Source organism: Panthera pardus, unplaced genomic scaffold, assembly GCF_024362965.1.
Source record: "Panthera pardus isolate Hobbes unplaced genomic scaffold, ASM2436296v1 HiC_scaffold_1, whole genome shotgun sequence".
In the NCBI taxonomy this organism is placed as follows: domain Eukaryota; kingdom Metazoa; phylum Chordata; class Mammalia; order Carnivora; family Felidae; genus Panthera; species Panthera pardus.
The window spans coordinates 88691953-88712334 of record NW_026526654.1 but is presented as its reverse complement, the minus strand read 5'-3'; the positions used below and the strand labels follow the sequence as shown (position 1 = coordinate 88712334).

The following is a 20382-nucleotide window of genomic DNA, read 5'->3' as shown; positions in this document are numbered from 1 at the left end:
AGGACTAGTTACTCCAACACTCGCTTGAATCCAATCACGGCTAATATGGAAACCGAGGCAGAAAATGACACACTAGCAAAACAACTAAACTTCCCAATATCAGCAATAAAAGTGAAAACTGGAGGAAAAAAAGGAGGGCCAATTAAATGGCGTCATTTCCCTTCAACAGAGCACGTGGCTTGCTTACTTCTGCTGGAATAAATACAGGAATAGATACCCTCTGGTTGGTATTTCTTCTAGAGGGAGACAAATGGTGATCTCCTGAGAGGTCTAAAATTGGCCTACTTGTCAACTTTGCCAAACTGCTCTTCAAATACATTTAAATTGGTTTTGAAGGGAAAAAAAGGTGACTCTTTTTTTGCAACCTCAAGTAGTGTGAAATAATAAGAACTACATTATAAACAGCAAATTATTTAATTCCAGTTTAAAAGCTGATGTAGGGGCACCTGGGTGGCTCAGTCGGTTGAGCGTCCCACGTCGGCTCAGGTCATGATCTCACCGTTCGTGGGTTCGAGCCCCGCTCCGGGCTCTGTGCTGACAGCTCGGAGCCTGGAGCCTGCTTCCCATTCTGTGTCTCCCTCTTTCTCTGCCCCTCCCCCTCTTGTGCTCTGTCTCTCTTCCTCTCAAAAATAAATAAATAAACATAAAAAAAAAACTTTAAAAAAAAGCTGATGTAAAGGGGGAAATACAGCAGCTAAGAAACTAAAGGGGAGAGGGGAATATATGGAAAGCTTCTCCAAATAAGAAATGCTGACGTTAACATCTGAAGGATTAGCATGAATCAGCTCAGTACTGACGCCCGGAGAGTTGGGAGCTCTAGGAACAGGGAGGAGAGCCTGCCAGTCACTTCTATCGTGATGAGGAGGGAGGAGAGGGGCAGGGTCATGCAAGTAGTTTTGGTGGCAGGAAGCCGGCAACTGCTATCTGAAGACTTTGATCTTCTCTTTGAGTAAGTGACCAGGTAGTTTGCTAGAACTCGTAGGAAAAAGTGTAAGAAACAGCATGTGTGCATCAGAGATTGCAAGAAGAAAGAAAAGCAACAGACTTTTGTATGGGGAGGCTATATCCTGTGACCCTGATAAGTCACTTATTTTAGTAGTTTTATTTGTAATTGCTTTTGTAATTGTCTACGTAGATAATCATGTCTCTGAACAAAGACAGCGTTAGCTCTTCCTTTTAAACCTGTAGGTCTCCTTTCTTTTTCTGGCCTTTCGGCACCGGCGAGGACTTCCGGTACAGTGTTGAATACGAGTGGCGGAGTGGACAGCCTTGCCTCGTTCTTGACCTTTGGGGCAAAGCGGTCAACCCTTCACCATTAAAAGTGATCATAGCAACTGGCTTCATGTCCATATGGCATTTGGGGATCTAGCCTCAAAAGCGCCATACTGTCACTTCCACACATGTTCTGTGAATTGAGGCAAGGGGAGGGGACACAGGCTCCACCTCTTGATGGCAAAGCTGTGGAAGACCATATGGGAACAGAAATACTGTTGCAGCCATTTTTGGAAATACAATCTGCCACAGCATCTTGACCAATTTATCACCTATGTGCAATCTGGGCTGTGTTCTTCACTAAAGGAAATTCTATCCAGTCTTCTCATACCCTCTGGTAAGTCCTGAGCACTCTTAGCCCCACTGACCTCTCCACTGAAACTTTAATACTGAAGACAGTCTATTACCCAGACTCTCAGGCTGTAAATTCCACTAACACAATAGCACTATCTGTTTTATTCACCGCTATATCCCAACATCCAACACAGTGCTTGTGGGCTTTAAACCTGTTCTTCTCACACGGGAAAATGCATACTCACTGGTTGGGGGTGAGTTGGTGATGAGCCAGGGGGCATGGAGGTCTCAAGTTACTTGCCATCATGCAGTCTGACAACTAAGGGAATCCTTATTGGGCTCCATTTTAGCTGTGCACGTGTTTATAAGAAAGCGCAGGGTAGAAATGTTTATGTGTGTAGAGCAACCAATTGGAAAAAATTTGGTACTTTTGTATAGTGTTCAAATGCTGTTAGAGTAGATTACACTTAGAGCCCTGGTCTACACAGGTACTGACCTCATGTTTAACTGGAAGAATGAGAATGAGACTTCTTTTCTAAGTGAGTCTTAGAAGCCTAACACAGCAGTTATTTTTTGGAAAATGAATTTATCATCAATCTGTGCTTTTAAAACGTTTCATCATATAAAAACCAAGCTACTTCATATGAATCAATTCACTTTTCTACTAGAATTGCACTAGATGGATGCTTTGATTTACATATCTGTTAGACCCACAAGGAGTTCTCTGGTATTAAAAAAGCACGTAGGGTCTTGTGTTTATTATTTTAGTGTCTCCATTTATGTTTTATTTTAAAAAATATTTATTTGAGAGACTGGATGTGTGTGCACACGCTCAGGGGAGGGGCAGAGAGAGAGAATCCCAAGCAGGGTCCGTGCTGTCAGCACAGAGCCTGACATGGGTCTTGATCCCATGAAGATCATGACTTGAGCTGAAAGCAAGAGCTGGTTTAACCAAATGAGCCACCCAAGTGCCCCTCCATTTACGTTTTCTAAACTTTAATAATTTTAATATTAATACTTAAATTTTTTTTTTCAACATTTATTTATCACTGAGAGAGAGAGAGAGAGAGACAGAGAGACAGAGAGACAGAGCATGAGATGGGAGGGGCAGAGAGAGGGGGAGACCCAGAATCCAAAGCACACTCCAGGCTCTGAGCTGTCAGCACAGAACCCTACGCGGGGCTCAAACCCACGAACCGTGAGATCATGACCTGAGCTGAAGTCGGACGCTTAACCGACTGAACCACCCAGGTGCCCCAATATTAATACCTTCAATTGGGTACAAGGATTGCATTTTACACATGTATTTTGTAAACCTTTATTATGATATATTTCATATGCCACAAAATCCATCCATTTAGGCTGCACAGTTCGACGGTTTTGTGTACGCACAGAGTTGTATAGTCATCAACCACCACAATCTAATTTCAGAACATGACATCACCCGAAAACAATGCAAAACCACTGGCAGTCACTGCTCCGCCCCCATTGCTAGGCAACCACCAATCTACTTTCCGTCCCTACAGATCTGCCTATTCTGGACATCTCATAAAAATGGATCATACGAAACGTGGCCTGTTGTGGCTGTCTTCTTCAATTTAGCATAACGTTCCCTAAGTTCATGCACGTTGTAGCAGCTTGTATCAGTACTTCACTTTTTTCAAAGAGCTGGATGATACTCCACTGTATGAATATGCTATATTTTGCGGATCCATTCATCTGTTGGTAGGCATTTAGTTTGTTTCTGGTTTTTGGCTACTGTGAATAATGTTGCCATGAACATTCATGGACAAGTTTTTGTGTAGAGGCACATTTTTACTTCTTGGATGGTACACCTAGGAGTGGAACTGCTGGGTCATATAGTAACTCTATGTTTAACATTTTGAGGAACCGCTGAATTGTTTTCCAAAGTTCTACCGGTTCACATTCCCATAAGCAATATGTTAAGGTTCTAATTTCACCACATCCTTGTCAACGCTTTTTATTGTCTGTCAAAGACTGGTATTTAAACACAAGAAATTTGAAGCGTAAACTTGAAACTAAGGGAAATTTGGAATATCCTGAAATCATAATGGACTATGTCAACAATGAATGTACATGGGTTTGAACTGTGAATGTATGTTCTCTTCCTTATGATTTTCTTAACATTTTCTTTTCTCTACTTTACTTTTTTTAAGAATGCAGTGTATAATATGTGTAACATACAAAATATATGTTATTAAACTGTTTATATTATCAGTAAGGCTATTAGTAGTTGAGTTACTGGGGAGTCACAAGCTCTATGTGGATTTCTGACTGCATGGGGGTATGCACCCCAATCCCTATATTGTTCAAGGATCAATTATACTAGCAAAGACCTACTTCAAATACAACTAATAAACTGAAACTAAGGGTAAGCTGTAGTCAATTTGAAAAGCATAAGATAGACCAAGAAGTTTTGTCTTCTAAACTAGCTGGCTCAGTGAGAAGAGCAAGTGATTCCTGGTCTTGGGGTCATGAGTTCGAGCCCCATGCTGGGTGTAGAGATTACTTAAAAATGAATAAGTATGTTAAAAAAAAGCTCAGAAAATAAAATGTAGGTTCTATTAGTGGGGAGATGTGACTGAGCCTAAACCTTGTTGTCTCTTAAGAAAACCTGTAGAAACAACTATATAGAATTCTTTTTAGTCACCCAAGAGCATTTCAAAAAGCAATGATGAAACATTTCCGGAAGAACATCCCTACTTTTTTCACTGAAAATGAAAGAAGCTGGTGCAAAGACTTCTTTAGGGAAACGACCTTTTCAACAAATGGTGCTGGGACAACTGGATGGGTACTCAAATGCAAACGGATGCATATGGACCCGCCCTCTTACCATATACAAAGTTAACTCAATGGATCATAGATCTAAACAGAACTAAAACTATACGAACTTTTACAAGAGGTGAAATTCTTCATGAACCCAGATTAGCTCACAGATTCTTTAACGGACACCTATAGCACAAGCAACCAAGGGGAGCCTAGGTGGCTCAGGCGGTTGTGTCGACTTCGGTTCAGGTCACGATCTCGCGGTTCGTGGGTTCGAGCCCCGCGTCGGACTCTGTGCTGACAGCTCGGAGCCTGGAGCCTGCTTCCCATTCTGTGTCTCCCTCTCTCTCTGTCCTTCCCCTGCTCATGTGCTCTCTCTCTCTCCCTCTCTCTCAAAAATAAATATTTAAAAATAATTTAAAAAACCAAACAAGCAACTAAAGGAAAGAAAATGGATCAACTGGACTTCATCAAGATTAAGACCTTGTGTGTCAGAGGAGACTGTCAAAAAAGGGAAAAGACAGCATCCAGAACGGGAGAACATTACTGGAAATAATTTATCTGGTAACAGTCTAGTATTCAGAATATATAAAGAACTCTTACAACTCCATAGTAAAAACCTAAATAAGCCCGGTAAAAATGGGTAAAAAATGTGAAGATATTTTTCCAAAGAAGATGTTCCAGTGGCCAACACGTACAAAAATAGATGCTCGATATGACCGTTCATCAGGAAAATGAAAATTGATACAAGATAACACTTCACGCGCACCAGGATGGCGATCATAAAAAAACAAACGTTGGAAAATAACAAGTTTGGGGGAGGGTGTAGAGAGATGGAACCCTCACACGCTGCTAGCGGGAATGTAGAAACGGTGCGGACCCTGGGGAAGAGTCTGGCCGTTCCTCAAAAAGCTCGACAGGATCACCACACGACCCAGCATTCCGCTCCTAAGTGTACACCCACGAGCAGTGGGAACACGTTCATACAAAAGCCTGCACGTGAATGTCAGGGAAGTGTCTGCTTATCTGCGGTAACCAAAAAGTTGAAACCACCACCAAATGACAGATGACAAAACAGGAACAGTATGTCCATAAGCTAGAATATGTTCAGCCGTTTAAGAAACGAAGTAATATATGCTATAACATAACGAGTCTTGAGAACATTATGCTAACTGAAAGAAGTCAGACACGAAAGGACAAATACCGTATGATTCCACTCATCAGAGGTATCCAGAATAGGCAAATTCACAGAGACAGAAAGTAGATCAGGAATATAACAAAGGTAAGTAGAGAGAGGGAGGAAGTGTTACTGATTGATCCCACAGCCCTATCCCAGACCTTCAGAATCAACATCATCAGGGGAGGCCGGAAAGAGCTTGAGATTTTTAACAAGCGCTCCAAGTGAATGTATTATGAAGCAAGTTTGGAAAATCCTGTTATCGCATTTGATTAGAAAGAATGAAATTACACCTAATTTGATAGAGTTGAAAACGATCTCAGAGACTAGCCCCAAATCAATACCTATGATAGTGGCAAAAATAAAAACTATATATATATATATTTTATATAAATATATATATATATTTTATATAAAAAAAATATATTTTTTAAAATTTTTTTTAATGTTTATTTATCTTAGAGAGAGAGAGAGAGAGAGATCTCTTTGACAGAGCATGAGTGAGGGAAGGGCAGAGAGAGGGAGACCCCGAATCCGAAGCAGGCTCCAGGCTCTGAGCTGTCAGCACAGAGCCCTAGGCGGGGCTCGAACTCACAGACCGTGAGGTCATGACCTGAGCCGAAGTCAGACGCTCAACCGACTGAGCCATCCAGGTGCCCCAAGAACCATATATTTTAACTATAACCATTTTAAAATTTAAGATTCACTTGTGGAATTTCAAAAGTCCAAGATAAATACACAAAGACATGGGCTCACACAAGCAACCCTGGCACACGCACCACAATAAACTGCCAACAGGTTAAGCTGAATTTGGTTTATTTATTTATTTGCAAATAGTCTGTGTTGTAAGTATACACAAAGGCCCTCAATATATGGAGGTAAGGAACAGTCCGGACCAGTATGGGGCAAGCTTCCTGTGGTATCTTTCTCCTACTGGCCTTATTCCTCTCTTCCCAGACACTCCCTGACATCTCTTCTGTGACTCCTTTTTGTTTACACTTGGCTTTCAGTAATAGAGGATTAAGCTGTGACTTTATTCTTAAGGGGATTTATATTATAAAAAGGCTTCTGGTTGTGGGAAAAAACTTTTTTAAGAATTAAGCTAAAATCAGTCCAACAAGTGGTGGAACAGATATTTTTTATGGGGTAGCGGCAGCACTGATTTCCCTCCAATATTATTACCAATAATTATTATAAACTGTAGCTGCATAAACAAGAGATACAAATATCTGCCTTCTCTTGGGAAAGAGTTCTCACGGTAAAATGCACTCTATTGCCTTAGCCCAGACACTTTTGGTTTTCCAAAGCTACATAAATTCATTAATGTTTGGTTTTCAGTTTTTAACCACTGAAACTTAAGCAGAGTTGCAACTAAAAATACTTATTGTGCCCCCCCCCCCGCCCCAATTTTGGGAATAATGCTTATTGTAAGATCTTTAAAAGATATGGAAAAGAATGAAAGAATTAAAATCCTTCACACTCCGAGAACGCAGACACAACAACTGCCCCGATGTTTTGCATCTTCCCTAATAAGAGTAACAATTACAGGAAGTGGCCAAAATCTCAGCCCCCCACGGGCCAGAACTCCGTGCTCTACTCGTATCGCGTTACCGAATCTCCACCCTTGAAGGGAGGTGCTGCTGGCATTCCCGTTTCAGTGACGAGGCAATCGAGCCTGGGAGACCCACTACTTCCAGGGGGCAGGGGCAGCGTCCCAACTCCGCACGCATGCTCTCAAGTGTGCTGCTCTCTTTCCGTCTCGTATGCCGACTCCATCCATGCCTGGAGCCCCTGGGCCCTACGATCTGTTCGATGCCGCCACCGTTTCGTTGTTCCTTTTGCCTGCTGGTGTTGTAATTTCCCACCTGGCTCAGTTTCCACGTCCGACCGGTGCAATCATTTCCTTGCCTCTATTTCACGTTGTCACACGCTCTTGGCCGACCCCAACCCTGGTCAGAGCCGACTCCCTGCCTTTTCCGTCCCAACACTTGTCCAGTGAACATGGAGAAAAGTAACTACAATCACGTCGATTAGACTCACTTAAAATTCGTAAGTAGTGACCTCCACTGGGATTACAATAAGGCCATTGGCGATCACGTTACATTTCCCAATCCTTACGATCAAACCTGACTGTTTTAGAAGACTACTCTGGCAAATCTCCAACACCTCACCCCCCTCTTCACTCTCAGCCGATGACCTGGATTCTTAATTCACCGAGAAAGAGAAACAGAACTTGCACGAGCTCCCACCATGCAGCGTGCCTTTTCCAAGGCCAAGCTTCCGCGCTGTTATTAGTCTCTTTCCCCTCCTACTTTCTCAAAGACTTTGTCCTGGAAGCTCTCTCTTTGCTGCACTGTCAAGTTTTCCTCTCTCATCTGTCAACGTATAAACTTTTGTTTTTCCTGTCTTAAAAAAATCCTCTCTTGATCTCACTTCCACTGCCATCTACTGCTTCAAACTTCTCTTTCCTTTTATGCCAAACCCCTCACCATCTATTTTCGTTTTTTTCCACTTTCTCTTTTCCCATTCCCATCAAAAGCGACTCTAGCTAGGCTTCTCTTCACCCCACTGCACCAAAACTGCACCTATGAAAAGCCACCAATGAACTCTCATGTTGCCAAATCCAATGTTCCATCCATTCATTTACTTGTTTTTTAACTGAAGTATAGCTGGCAATCAACATTATATTAGTGTCACATGTACAACATGGTGACTCCACATTTAACACTTGACGAAATTCTGACCACAAAGGTAGCTACATCCTTCACCACACAAAGTCATTACAATATTTTATTTTCATAATTTTTCAATTTATTTTTGAGAGAGAGACAGAGCATGAGTGGGCGAGGAGCAGACAGAGAGGGAGACACAGAATCCGAAGCAGGCTCCAGGCTCCGAGCGGTCAGCACAGAGCCCGATGTGGGGCTTGAACTCAAGAGCCGTGCGATCATGACCTGAGCCGAAGTCAGACGCCCAACCGACTGAGCCCTCCAGGTGCCCCCACAATATTATTGACTCTATTCCCTATGCTGTGCTTTATATCCCCATGACCCATTTATTTGATAAGTCTGTATCTCTTAATCCCCCTCACCTATTTACTCATCCCACAACCCACCTCCCCTTTGGTAACCACCAGCTTGTTCTCTGTATGAGTCTGTTTCTCATAAGACTTTTTCTTTGTTCATTTGCTCTAAATTTTTTTTTTTAATGTTTGTTTATTCGTGAGAGAGAGTGTGCACATGTGAGCAGGGGAAGGGCACAGAGAGAAGGAGACACAGAATCCAAAACAGGCTCCAGGCTCCGAGCTGTCAGCACAGAGCCCGACGCGGGGCTTGAATTCATGAACTGCGAGATCATGACCTGAGCCAAAGTCAGATGCTAAACTGACTGAGCCACCCAGGCGCCCCTCACTTGTTTTGGTTTTTAGATTCCACATATAAGTGAAATCATTTGGTACTTGTCTTTCTCTGGCTTACGTCACTTAGCCTAACACCTTCTAGGTCCATCAATGTCGTAAGATTACAAATTGCAAGCTTTCATTTTTTATGGCTAAGTAATATTCCACTGCCGTATAAAGATATATCATAGGCCCCCCCCCCCCCCCCCGGCCTTTTTTATTTGAGTATAGTTGACACACAATGTTACGTTAGTTTCAAGTGTACCACATAGCGATTTGACAGGTTTACACGTTATGCTATGTTCCCAAGATACCCTGCATCACTATCCATTCATCCACTGATGGACATGTGGGTTGCTTCTGTATCCTGGCAGTTGTAAATGATGCTGCCACGAACACAGGGGTGCATATACTTTTTCAAATTGGTGTTTTCATTTTCTCCAGCTAAATATCCAGAAGTGAAATTACTGGATCATATGGGGTTTCTACTTTTCATGTTTTGAGTAACACCATACTGCTTTCCATAGTGGCTGTACCAGTTTGCATTCCTACCAATAGTGCACAAGGGATCCCTCTTCTCCACATCCTTGCCAACACTTACGTTTCTTACCTTTTTGACACTAACCATTCTGACAGGCGTAAGGTGCTATGTCACTGTGGTTTTGATTTGCATTTCTCTGGTGATTAGTGATGTTGAGCATCACATGTGTCTGTTGGCCGTGTGGTTTTCTTTTTTTTAAATGTCTATTCCGACCCTCGACCCATTTTTAAATCAGATTGGGCTTTTTGGTGTTGAGTTGTAGGAGATATTTATATATTTTGGATATTAACCTGTTATCAGATACATCATTTGCAAATATCTTCCCCATTCAGTAGGTTGTCTTTTCATTTTGTTGACAGTTTCCCTGCCATGCAAAAGCTTTTTAGTTTGCTGTGGTTCCAACTGTTCATTATTATTTTTGTTGTCTTTGCCTGAGGAGACAGATCCAAAACAATATTGTTAAGACCGATGTCCAAAAGTTTATCACCTACGTTTTCTTTTAGGAGTTTTATGGCTTCAGGTCTCACATTTAGGTCTTTAATCCATGTTAGTTAATCTCTTAGCTTTAAATAACACTAATTTACTGAAAAGTCTTATATTTACACTTTTGGTTCAATTCTCTTTCTTGTATACCTAACTGCTTACCCAATCTCTTCTCTTGTTAATGAGCACCTGCTATATGTCAAGTACTTTTCTGGGCATTTGGTCTGTGTCACTGAGCACAAGAGACAAAAATCCCTGCTCACAGGGAACAGGCATTCTAGGGGTGGAAGACAGACAGTAAACCTAGAAAATAAGTAAATTAGATATAGTATACATTAGATCATGATAAGTGTTATGAGAAAAACCTGAACAAGGTAAGAGGGATTAAAAGTGCAGCAAGATGAATGGGTGTGTGTGCGTGTGTGTGCGTGTGTGTGCGCGCGTGTGTGTGTGTGTGAGACTACAGTTCTTCATTGAGAAGGCAATTTTAGCAAAAAGGGAAGGGATTAACGAAGAGATATCTGGACAATGTTTTGCAGGCAAAGGGAACATCCAGTGTAAAGGCCCTAGATGGGACACGTTTGTTGTGTCTGATGGGAAGCAAGGTGGCCGTGTGGCTGGAAAGGAGAGCTAAGAAGAGAATAACAGGAGTTTAAGGTCAGAGAGGTGATGGTGGTGGGCAGATAGCTTTATAAAATACTTTAATGTCATATTTAATTCAGCTCTGTGTATCTGTCTAACTTGGATTTATGAGAAACAGAAGGGCAGTAGATAGCATGCTTATGTCTAGTCTTTGGAGAAAGGGCTAAAAATTTATGTTGTAGGTCTTGAGGATTTGGACAGCCCCCTCCCTCACTGCTGTCTGGGCTGGCTTTTTAGCAAACTTTCCTATATTTCCATTGCAAAGCCTGCAAATGAGGTTAAAAAAGAAATTGCCAATCTTAGCACATCCTTCATCCACTTCTGTGCCTCCTGCCTTAGTTTGATCAGCTAAATAAAAATGCAGCTCTGTCTGACTAAATGAATTGAAATAAAGTGTCCTAAACAAAATTTATAAGGTAGACAGATACTGTGCAACATTCCATATGTGCTATTATAACAGCATTTGTTCTAAGGCATTATATAAATATGTTAAAGAATCATATAATATGTAGGGGTGCCTGGATGGCTCAGTTGGTTAAGTGTCCGACTTCGGCTCAGGTCATGATCTCACGGCACCCGAGTTCGAACCCTGTGTTGTGCTCTCTGCTGACAGCTCAGAGCCTGGAGTCTGCTTTGTGTCTCCTCTGCTCTCTGCCCCTCCCCCACTCACACTCAGTCTCTCTCTCTGTCTCTCTCAAAAATAAACATTAAAAAAAGAATCATATAATAGGCATAAGATATACATTATATGATAACAGAACAATACATTCGATTAAGCATGCTGGCCATTAAGGCAAAAAGAAAAGTACGCTTGACCACAAAATTTTCATTTTCTAACATAACACAACATTCTAACAGTATAAAGACATATTATGGTGATCGTAAACACATTTTCAGCAACGTTTTTAATTATGAAGATGCCAAAATTAATTCACTAAAATTATAATGTATGAGGAATACACCAACTATCATATTCTACTAAAACAAGCAGCCTGATCAAACTACCATGAGAAAAAGTCATATGAAATTTGGCTATTTTCTCCAAATAAAGCTTAAGTGAATTTCTCATGGCAGTATTGCTGCTTTGTTATAAACACTGCTTTATTATGAAACGGTTGGTTGTTAAGTTGCTTTGCATGACTAAGCAAAGAGCACAACACAGAGGCGAGACATAGGCACCAGCCAGAGCAACAAGGGCTCTGAGTGTTAAGCTAAAAGTTGTGGGAAATGCTAAATAATTTTAAGTGGGAGTGTAAAAGGATGAGTTGTTAGTACGGGGAAAAAAGAAGCCTAAACTGAAGGAAAGGCAGCCATTGCAATAATCCAGGGAGAAGTGCTGACAGCCTGAACTAAAGCAAAGGAAATAAGAAAAGGACAGACACAAGAGAAATTAAGGAGGCAGAATGAGCAGGTCTTGGTGATGGGCTGTATATAAAAATGAGAGAGATATAGGGGCACCTGGGTGGCTCAGTCGGTTAAGCGGCCGACTTCGGCTCAGGTCACGATCTCGCGGTCCGTGAGTTCGAGCCCCGCGTCGGGCTCTGTGCTGACCGCTCAGAGCCTGGAGCCTGTTTCAGATTCTGTGTCTCCCTCTCTCTCTGATCCTCCCCCGTTCATGCTCTGTCTCTCTCTGTCTCAAAAATAAATACACGTTAAAAAAAATTAAAAAAAAAAATGAGAGAGATATAGATGTCTGTGAAAACTCCCAAAAGACTGAGTGGCTCAGGGAGGTGATGAGGGTTGTGCCATCACAAAGAAGATACGGGGAAAGAAAAGATTTGATGGGAATTCAGGCTCAGACACGTTGATTTTCTTTTTTAAAAAATTATTTTTAGGGACGCCTGGGTGGCTCAGTCGGTTAAGCGGCCGACTTGGGCTCAGGTCATGATCTCGCGGTCCGTGAGTTCGAGCCCCGCGTCGGGCTCTGTGCTGACCGCTCAGAGCCTGGAGCCTGTTTCAGATTCTGTGTCTCCCTCTCTCTCTGATCCTCCCCCGTTCATGCTCTGTCTCTCTCTGTCTCAAAAATAAATACACGTTAAAAAAAATTAAAAAAAAAAATGAGAGAGATATAGATGTCTGTGAAAACTCCCAAAAGACTGAGTGGCTCAGGGAGGTGATGAGGGTTGTGCCATCACAAAGAAGATACGGGGAAAGAAAAGATTTGATGGGAATTCAGGCTCAGACACGTTGATTTTCTTTTTTAAAAAATTATTTTTAGGGACGCCTGGGTGGCTCAGTCGGTTAAGCGGCCGACTTCGGCTCAGGTCATGATCTCACGGTCCGTGAGTTCGAGCCCTGCGTCGGGCTCTGTGCTGACAGCTCAGAGCCTGGAGCCTGTTTCAGATTCTGTGTCTCCCTCTCTCTCTGACCCTCCCCTGTTCATGCTCTGTCTCTCTCTATCTCAAAAATAAATAAACATTAAAAAAAAAATTAAAAAAAAATTATTTTTATTTGTGAGAGAGAGAGAGAGAGAGGACATGTGCCTGCACACGCGATCTGCGGGGCGGGGCAGAGGGAGTGGGGAGGCAGGGGGTGGGGGGAGAGAGGGGAGAGAGAGGAGAGAGAGGAGAGAGAGGAGAGAGAGAGGACAGCAAGAGAGAGAGAGCGAGAATCCTGAGCAAGCTCCGCACTCAGTGCAGGGCCCAACGTGGGGCTCGATCTCACGAGCCACGAGATCATGACCTGGGCCGAAATCAAGAGTTGGATGAGCCACCCCGGTGCTCCAGACGTGCTGAGTTCCTAATGCCTGTGGGGATAACACCCAAGTGTCTAACGGACAGCCAAGATATGTGCTTCTGGTGGCCACCAGAGTTTGAGGCTAAAGCGAAAAATATCTAAAGGAACAGCCACTTAAACAGCTGAAGTCATGAGTGACAATAAGATCATTCAGGGATTATGCATAGAGTGACCAGAGCTAAGGGAGCACATGGGCATTTAAGAATCGATAGGTAGAAGAGTAGCCACAAAACCAGCTGAGAGGTAACGAACACATCTGTTAGAAAAAAACAAACAAACAGGAAATATGTGTTACAGGGAGAACAAAGTTTCGAGGAGGGAGTAAATGCTGCTCAAAGATTAAGAAGACTCAGAAAAAGCAGCCTTTGGTCTTGGCAATCTGGAGGTCGGTGGTAATGCTTAAAAGATAACACTCAGTGGAGAGGTTAGAGAGGAAGCCAGGCTGCGGGGCACCGAAGTGTACGTGAGCTGTAAAGCAAGGAGTATGGATGGCTGAAATCTGGCTGAGAAGACAAGAGCCAAAGAGAAGCGGAGATCACGTTCACGTTGGGGATTTTTACGAGAGTAAACACACAGGACGACTTGTAAATTTCAGAGGAGGCAGCAGAGATTCAAAGAATGACAAAACTAGAGGAGATGCTGGGGGAATTAGTCTCAGCAGCGTGAGGAGCACACCAGCCTGAGGGTGTGTAAATGCCTTAGAGGGTCCAGGTGAAGCCGAAGAACGTAAATTTAGAGGCTCCAATCCGCACAGTCATGTGACTTTTCTCCCAAGAGGTCTTAGGTTTAACAAGAAAGACAAAGGAGAAAGATGTTTGAAAGCAAGCATTAGTGACTGACAAGATGACAAACCATGCAGCTACAGAAAAGGAAGAAGATCCAGAAGTGCTGAGGTCAAGAATAGGTGTTTTGGGTATGAGAAAGTGGGGCAGGTGGAGGGTCGCCAGAGACTGGGCCTCTCTGATCTGAAATTTCTAAACCGGAGCAATCCCAGGCAATGGGCATAGGATGTGAGCGAAAAGAGGCCAGGTCCCTGGAACTGAGAAGCTTACAGTTGTAAGGCTAAAGAAATTGAGTAGAAAATAGCAAGCTGGAATTCAATGTAAAGGAACCTAAATAAGGGAAAATGGTGTTTCAAGCACATAAACTAGTTCTCAAGGGAGCATGCTTTTATGGCATTTAGAGTCTGCAAAGGGGAATCAAAGACGGCACGGACCTGCCCCAAACCGAGCAAAGAATGTAGAGGCAGCATCGAACGTCCCCTTGAAAGAAGAGCAGGGAGGTGATTTCCACAAGCCCCATCAATTACTATCAGCAAAGGGTATTATTTGCACGAAGTCCCAAAAACTACGTCCCGGGCAAAAGTGAGTTTCAGAGCTAATAAATCTCAGATTGTTTTGTTTCTTTCTGTTTATACGATGAAGATCATGGGTCACTGGGTTGGCTCTGCTGTTCCTTGTTTTTCTGTTCACCATGATCCGAAGGAATGCAACCAAGATTATTATCTTCTTATCCATGATGAAAAATGAAGATGAAGTACATCATATGCATAAAGGACGTATTATTTGGCCTGCAAATTACTGAATTCTTGATTTAGCTAAATGCCTTCTGATGAGTTTAATTGCATTCCAATGAATAATAAAAGTGCAAACACTCTTAAGAACCTAAATTGGTTAAATCAAGCACTGCATAAAAACAATGAAACAAAGAAAAAAGCCATGTAAACTTTGAACTTGATTAGAAGAATAGCATGGGTCTGTGGCTAAAATAAGGTAAAAGCAAAAACTGGATTCAACTGAAAGAAGATAAAAGGGAAGAAATTCTTTGATAACATTAAGCATAGAATAATAGTTGATGAGGAATAAAATACAAATGTTTAAGGAAAATCAAAGGAGTGAACCACTGAGTTAGGGGAAGAGAAAACAAATGCTAATACCTATTATTTACAAGTATATGATACATGAATACTTTGAGGATGATGATCCGTTTCTTACAACCTCTACTTGGAACACTTATATGAAAAAATGAACAAAAATTATAGTCTAGGAGACAGCATAGACATTTCTGATAACCAAGAGCTGTCTGGCTACAAAATATTTCTAGGTAATTCTTCCGTTATCTTTTGTTTTTTCCCATACTGTCTATCATCCCGCTGTTTTGTGTCTTTTAGAACCAAAATTTTCAGAAAAAGCAATCTGTATCTGCTGTTTTCCTTCCTTCTGATTCTGTTCACCTGCCCACCAGTCTCTTGAAACTGATCCACCAAAGGTCCTAATGGCTCATGCTAGTGACCAAATGCAATAGCCTCTTTCCAGTTATCATTCTACTGGACCTTTCTGGAACATCCACCCACACTCTTGACCAAATATTTTCTGACTTCTATGATACTACATTCTCACTGCTGGTTAATAGTCGTATTTTAAAATTCTCTGTAATTGCCTCTTCCTGTTTCACTTACCTTTTAAATGTCGATTTAAGAAGCATTTAAAACTTTTTCTCTTTTATACCCACAATATATTTTGCAGATGAATTAGAAAATGGTAAGAACAAGAAGAAAATATAAAAACTGACAGGGCCAGAAACTCAGCGTGTACTATTAGCAGCTGGTGATGCCCTTGCAGGCTGTGTTTTATGCTTTATGATGAAACCAGAAATGAGTAGCAGAAGGAAGACTAAAAAATTCAAATATTGTGGACATTAAGCAACACACCATTCAAATAACCAATGGGTCAAGGGAGCAATGACAAGGGAAATTAGAAAATACCTTGAGAAGAATGGAAATGAAAATCACCACATACTGAAACTTACAGGACACATTAAAACACTGCCTACGGTGTTGCTTTTGCTACAGAAACTTAAGTGGGTACTGGGGAGCACCCGGGTGGCTCAGTCGGTTAAGCGTCCGACTTCAGCTCAGGTCATGATCTCACGGTTTGTGGGTTCGAGCCCCGAGTCGGGTTCTGTGCTCACAGCTCAGAGCCTGGAGCCTGCTTCCCATTCTGCGTCTCCCTCTCTCTCCGCCCCTCTGCTGCTTGTGCTCTGTCTCTTTCTCTCAAAAATAAATAAACGTTAAAAAAATTTTTTTTCAATAAAAAAAAGTGGGTACTGAAGCCTCTATTATTGTTGAATTATCTATTTCTGTCTTAATGTCTACAGTTTTTCCTTCATGTATCTTGATATGCTCTTCTTACTAGGTGCACAGTTATATCTTGCTGGTGGATGGCCCTTTTCTCATTATAAAATGTTCCTATTTATTTCTGGTAACATTTTTTAAAGTCTATTTTATTTGATACTAGTAGAGCCACTCCAGCATACTTGTGGTCGTTTGTATATCTTTTCCCATCTTTTCACTTTCACTCCTTTTTCTTTTTCTTTTTTGCATCTAGACTGCGTCTGCCGTTAAGAGCAATTAGTTGGATGTTGTTTTTAAACCTAGTCTGACCACATGAAAAGATGTTCATCATCACTTACCATCAGGGAAATGCAAATGAAAACTACGATGAGCTATCACCTCCCACCTGTCGGAGGTGGCTAAAATCAGCAACACAAGAAACAACAGGTGTTGGCAAGGATGTGGCGAAAAAGGAACCCTCTTGCGCTGCTGACGGGAATGCAAACTGGTGCGGCCGATGCGGAAAACAGTACGGAGGTTCCTCAAAAAGCTAAAAATAGAACCATCTTACGACCCAGCAGTTGCACTATTGAGTATTTACCCAAAGAATACAAAAACACTAATTCAAAGGGATATATGCACCCTGTGTTTACTGCAGCATTATTGACAATAACTAAGATATGAAGAAGCCTAAGTGCCCATGGACTGATAAATGGATAAAGAAGATGTGTCCTATATATATACATACTAGATTATTATTTGGCCATGCTAAGTATGAAATCTTGCCATTTGCACTGATACGGATGGAGCTAGAGAGTATACATGCTAAGTGAAATAAGTCAGTTAGAGAAAGACAAATATCCTATGATTTCACTCCTATGTGGAATTTAAGAAACAAAATGAGCAAAGGGGTAAAAAAAGAGACAAATCAAGAAACAGACTTTTAATTATATGGAATAAGCTGATGGTTACCGAAGGTGAGAGGAGTTGAGGGATGGGTTAAACAGGTGATGGGGATGAAGGAGGGCACTTGTACTGAGTACAGAACTGCCGAATCACTATATTGTACACCTGGAACTAATACAACACTGTCTGTTAACTGGAATTTAAAAAATCTAGTCTGACGAATTCTGCCTTTTGATTGCATTGCTCGATCCATGCCCATCTGATGGTAGTACTCAAATAGCTGATTTATATCTACCATTTTACTTTGTGTTTTCTATGTGTGTTAAGCCTCGGACGTTGCTTCTCGGGGAGGCACAACTTCGGGTGTGCCCACAATCACTGGGATGACAACAGTTTTTGGCAGTTCTCCTGGTCCCTTTCCCTGACCGTATCACGGTGTTAAGCTCCACTAACTGTCAGCTAACTATTGTTTCTGAGAATGCCTGGGACACAGATTGCTTCGGACAATAATACAATCAAAATTGGGCTCCTTGAAGGCATGGTTCCCATGGTCAGTATTTAATATTTGTTATGGACCCAGGAGGGCTCCTTCTAGCTGCCTTTCTCTCATTCTTTTCTGCAAACTAGCCAGCCTACAGTTAAGCTTGTTATCTTCACTGAACCTATCAAAATCCTCTCAATTACCTTTCACCACACTCTTCCACCTGTTTTTTTTTAGAGCATCCTCAGGCTTAAGCTTCTCTCTGCTGTTTAAAATAAAGTCAGTTTCCTTGCAAAGAGATTAGGAACTTTTTTTTTTTTTTTTTTTTTTTTTTAACCACCTGCTTCTTCCCCCAGGCAATATCTTTGACCCAGGCCTCTAGAGCTGGGAGTAGGGCTCTGACACCTCTACTCCAAAAGGTGGGTGGTAGTAATCTCAGTCTCAGTGTGGAAGCAATGCCTTGTGAGCTGGGAAAAGAGAAATCAAGGTTTCAATATTCTCAGTGGCACAGAGCCCAAGGCAGACTCTCAATTCTGTGAGTGAGGTCTGGGGGGGCAAGAAGGGAGCTCCGACCTCTGAACTGCACTTGCACAGAAGTGAGCCTTGGCAAGTAACTGAGGGCAGGCAGGATGAGAAATGCCGGTGTCCTGCTCAACCCTGGGAAGTGAGTCTTCTGCCTAGGAGCTGCGGGTAGAGGGAACCCTGTGTTCTTGGCTGCACCAGTCTGGAATGGAGTTTCGGCCTCAATGAGCTGAAAGGAGGGAGGGATCAGTCTTAGTTCAAACACTACAGCCCCTCATTTCTTATCCAATTTTAGCTGATTTTTTGAATATATGCTTCTCCACGTGCTGTATGGCCTTAAGAACATTTCTAGAGACTTTAAATGATATTTTAAAATATTTAATCAGTTTCAGTGGGAAGCAGGTCCATGGAGCTCCTCAGGTTGACACGATGGGAGCTGATCTCTTCAGTTTGTTCACTTACTACTAAATAAAATTCCACCGTATAAACACACGAACAGTGTATTTATCCATTCTCTAAATGATGGACATTTGGGTTGTTTCTAGCTTTTTTTGCTACTACTGCTGCTATGAGTATTCTTATACATATATTCTATACATGGGCAAGTGTTCCTGTTGGTTGTGCAGTATGTATACACAGAGGAAGGGGATTTTTAGATCAAAAGTTATGCCAACTTTACAAGGCAATGCCAAATTGTTTTCTAAAGCACCTGTTCCAGTCGATACTTATAACCAATAGGATATAAAAGTAAGGCCTTACTGATCTATATCCTCTATAGCCTTTGTTATTAAGAGACTTGACTGTTGAAAACTAAAAGGTATAAACTTGTATCTTGTAGTCACTAATAAAGGTAAATATATGTTTAAGTTTATTGTTCTTGTATGTTTCCTCTTCTGTGAATGCCATTTGTTTCTTCTGCCCATTTTTTGATCAGGTTGTCTTTTTCTTATTGATTTGTAGATTTGTACATATTTTAAATATTCTTTGTCAGCGCCGTACATAAATGTTGCCAGTTGGTGGCTTGTCTTCAATTTTTCTAATGTGACTTTGGATAAACAGAAGTTCTAATTTTAATATAGTTGAATCTGTCAATCTCTTATGTTAGTCCTTTTTGTGTTTTAAGAAATGTTTCTCTAGCCCAAGGAGACAGATTTTTAAAATTATTTTTATAATTTAACAATTTTAAAATTATCTCCTTCCATATAGATTTATTGAATAGGTCCTCCTTTCCACACTGATTTACAATGCCCCTTCTATCATACATGAGCTCCACTTATGCCCATGTGTTTCTGGGCTCTATCCTGCTCCAATGACCAATCTGTCTATTCCTGTACCAATGCCACTTGATATTAATTACTGTACCTTTATAATAAGTCGTAAGCTGGTAGGAGTGTCTTAGATAGTTCAGGCCTGTTGTTTTTCCATTCAAATTTTCAAATCAGCCTGTCATGATACATACACACACACACCCTACTGGGACTTAAAAAAAAATTTTTTTTTAATGTTTATTTATTTTTGAGAGAGTGTGAGCAGGAGAGGGGCAGAGAGAGACAGGGAGAGAGAAAGAGAATCCCCAGCAGGCTCCACGCTGTCAGCAGTGAGGCCGATGTGGGGCTCGAACTCACGAACTGTGAGGTCATGACCTGAGCCAAAGTCAGACATTTAACAGACTGAGCCACCGAGGCGTCCCACCCTATTGGGATTATTACTGGAATTACACCGAAATCTATAGGTTAGGGGTTACAAATTGGGGTCTATGGACCCAATTATGCTTGCAGAAATGTTTAGTTGTGTAGCAGGGTGTTTTACACAATTTTGAAATTTGAATGCTTCTTACAGCTGACCCCTTCTCCCCCACCACCATCATATTGTACGTTGATTCAATCTACATAATACTTTTCTGCCTGGTCCTACATGTTACTGAATTTGCCACTCAGTCTCACATACCATTCCTTCCAAGGATTCTCTTGAGGGCCCCAACTTCCTTCTGAAGATACCAGCTGAAGGCTCCAAATTTCCCACTTCCTTATTA

The 20382-nt window shown here is 41.7% G+C and overlaps 1 protein-coding gene across 1 annotated transcript in view; it reads right to left on the bottom strand.

The window, feature by feature from the left end:
* MICU2 (mitochondrial calcium uptake 2) overlaps positions 1-20382 on the bottom strand; it is a 143320-nt gene that overhangs the window by 82985 nt on the left and 39953 nt on the right. The window lies entirely within an intron of this gene.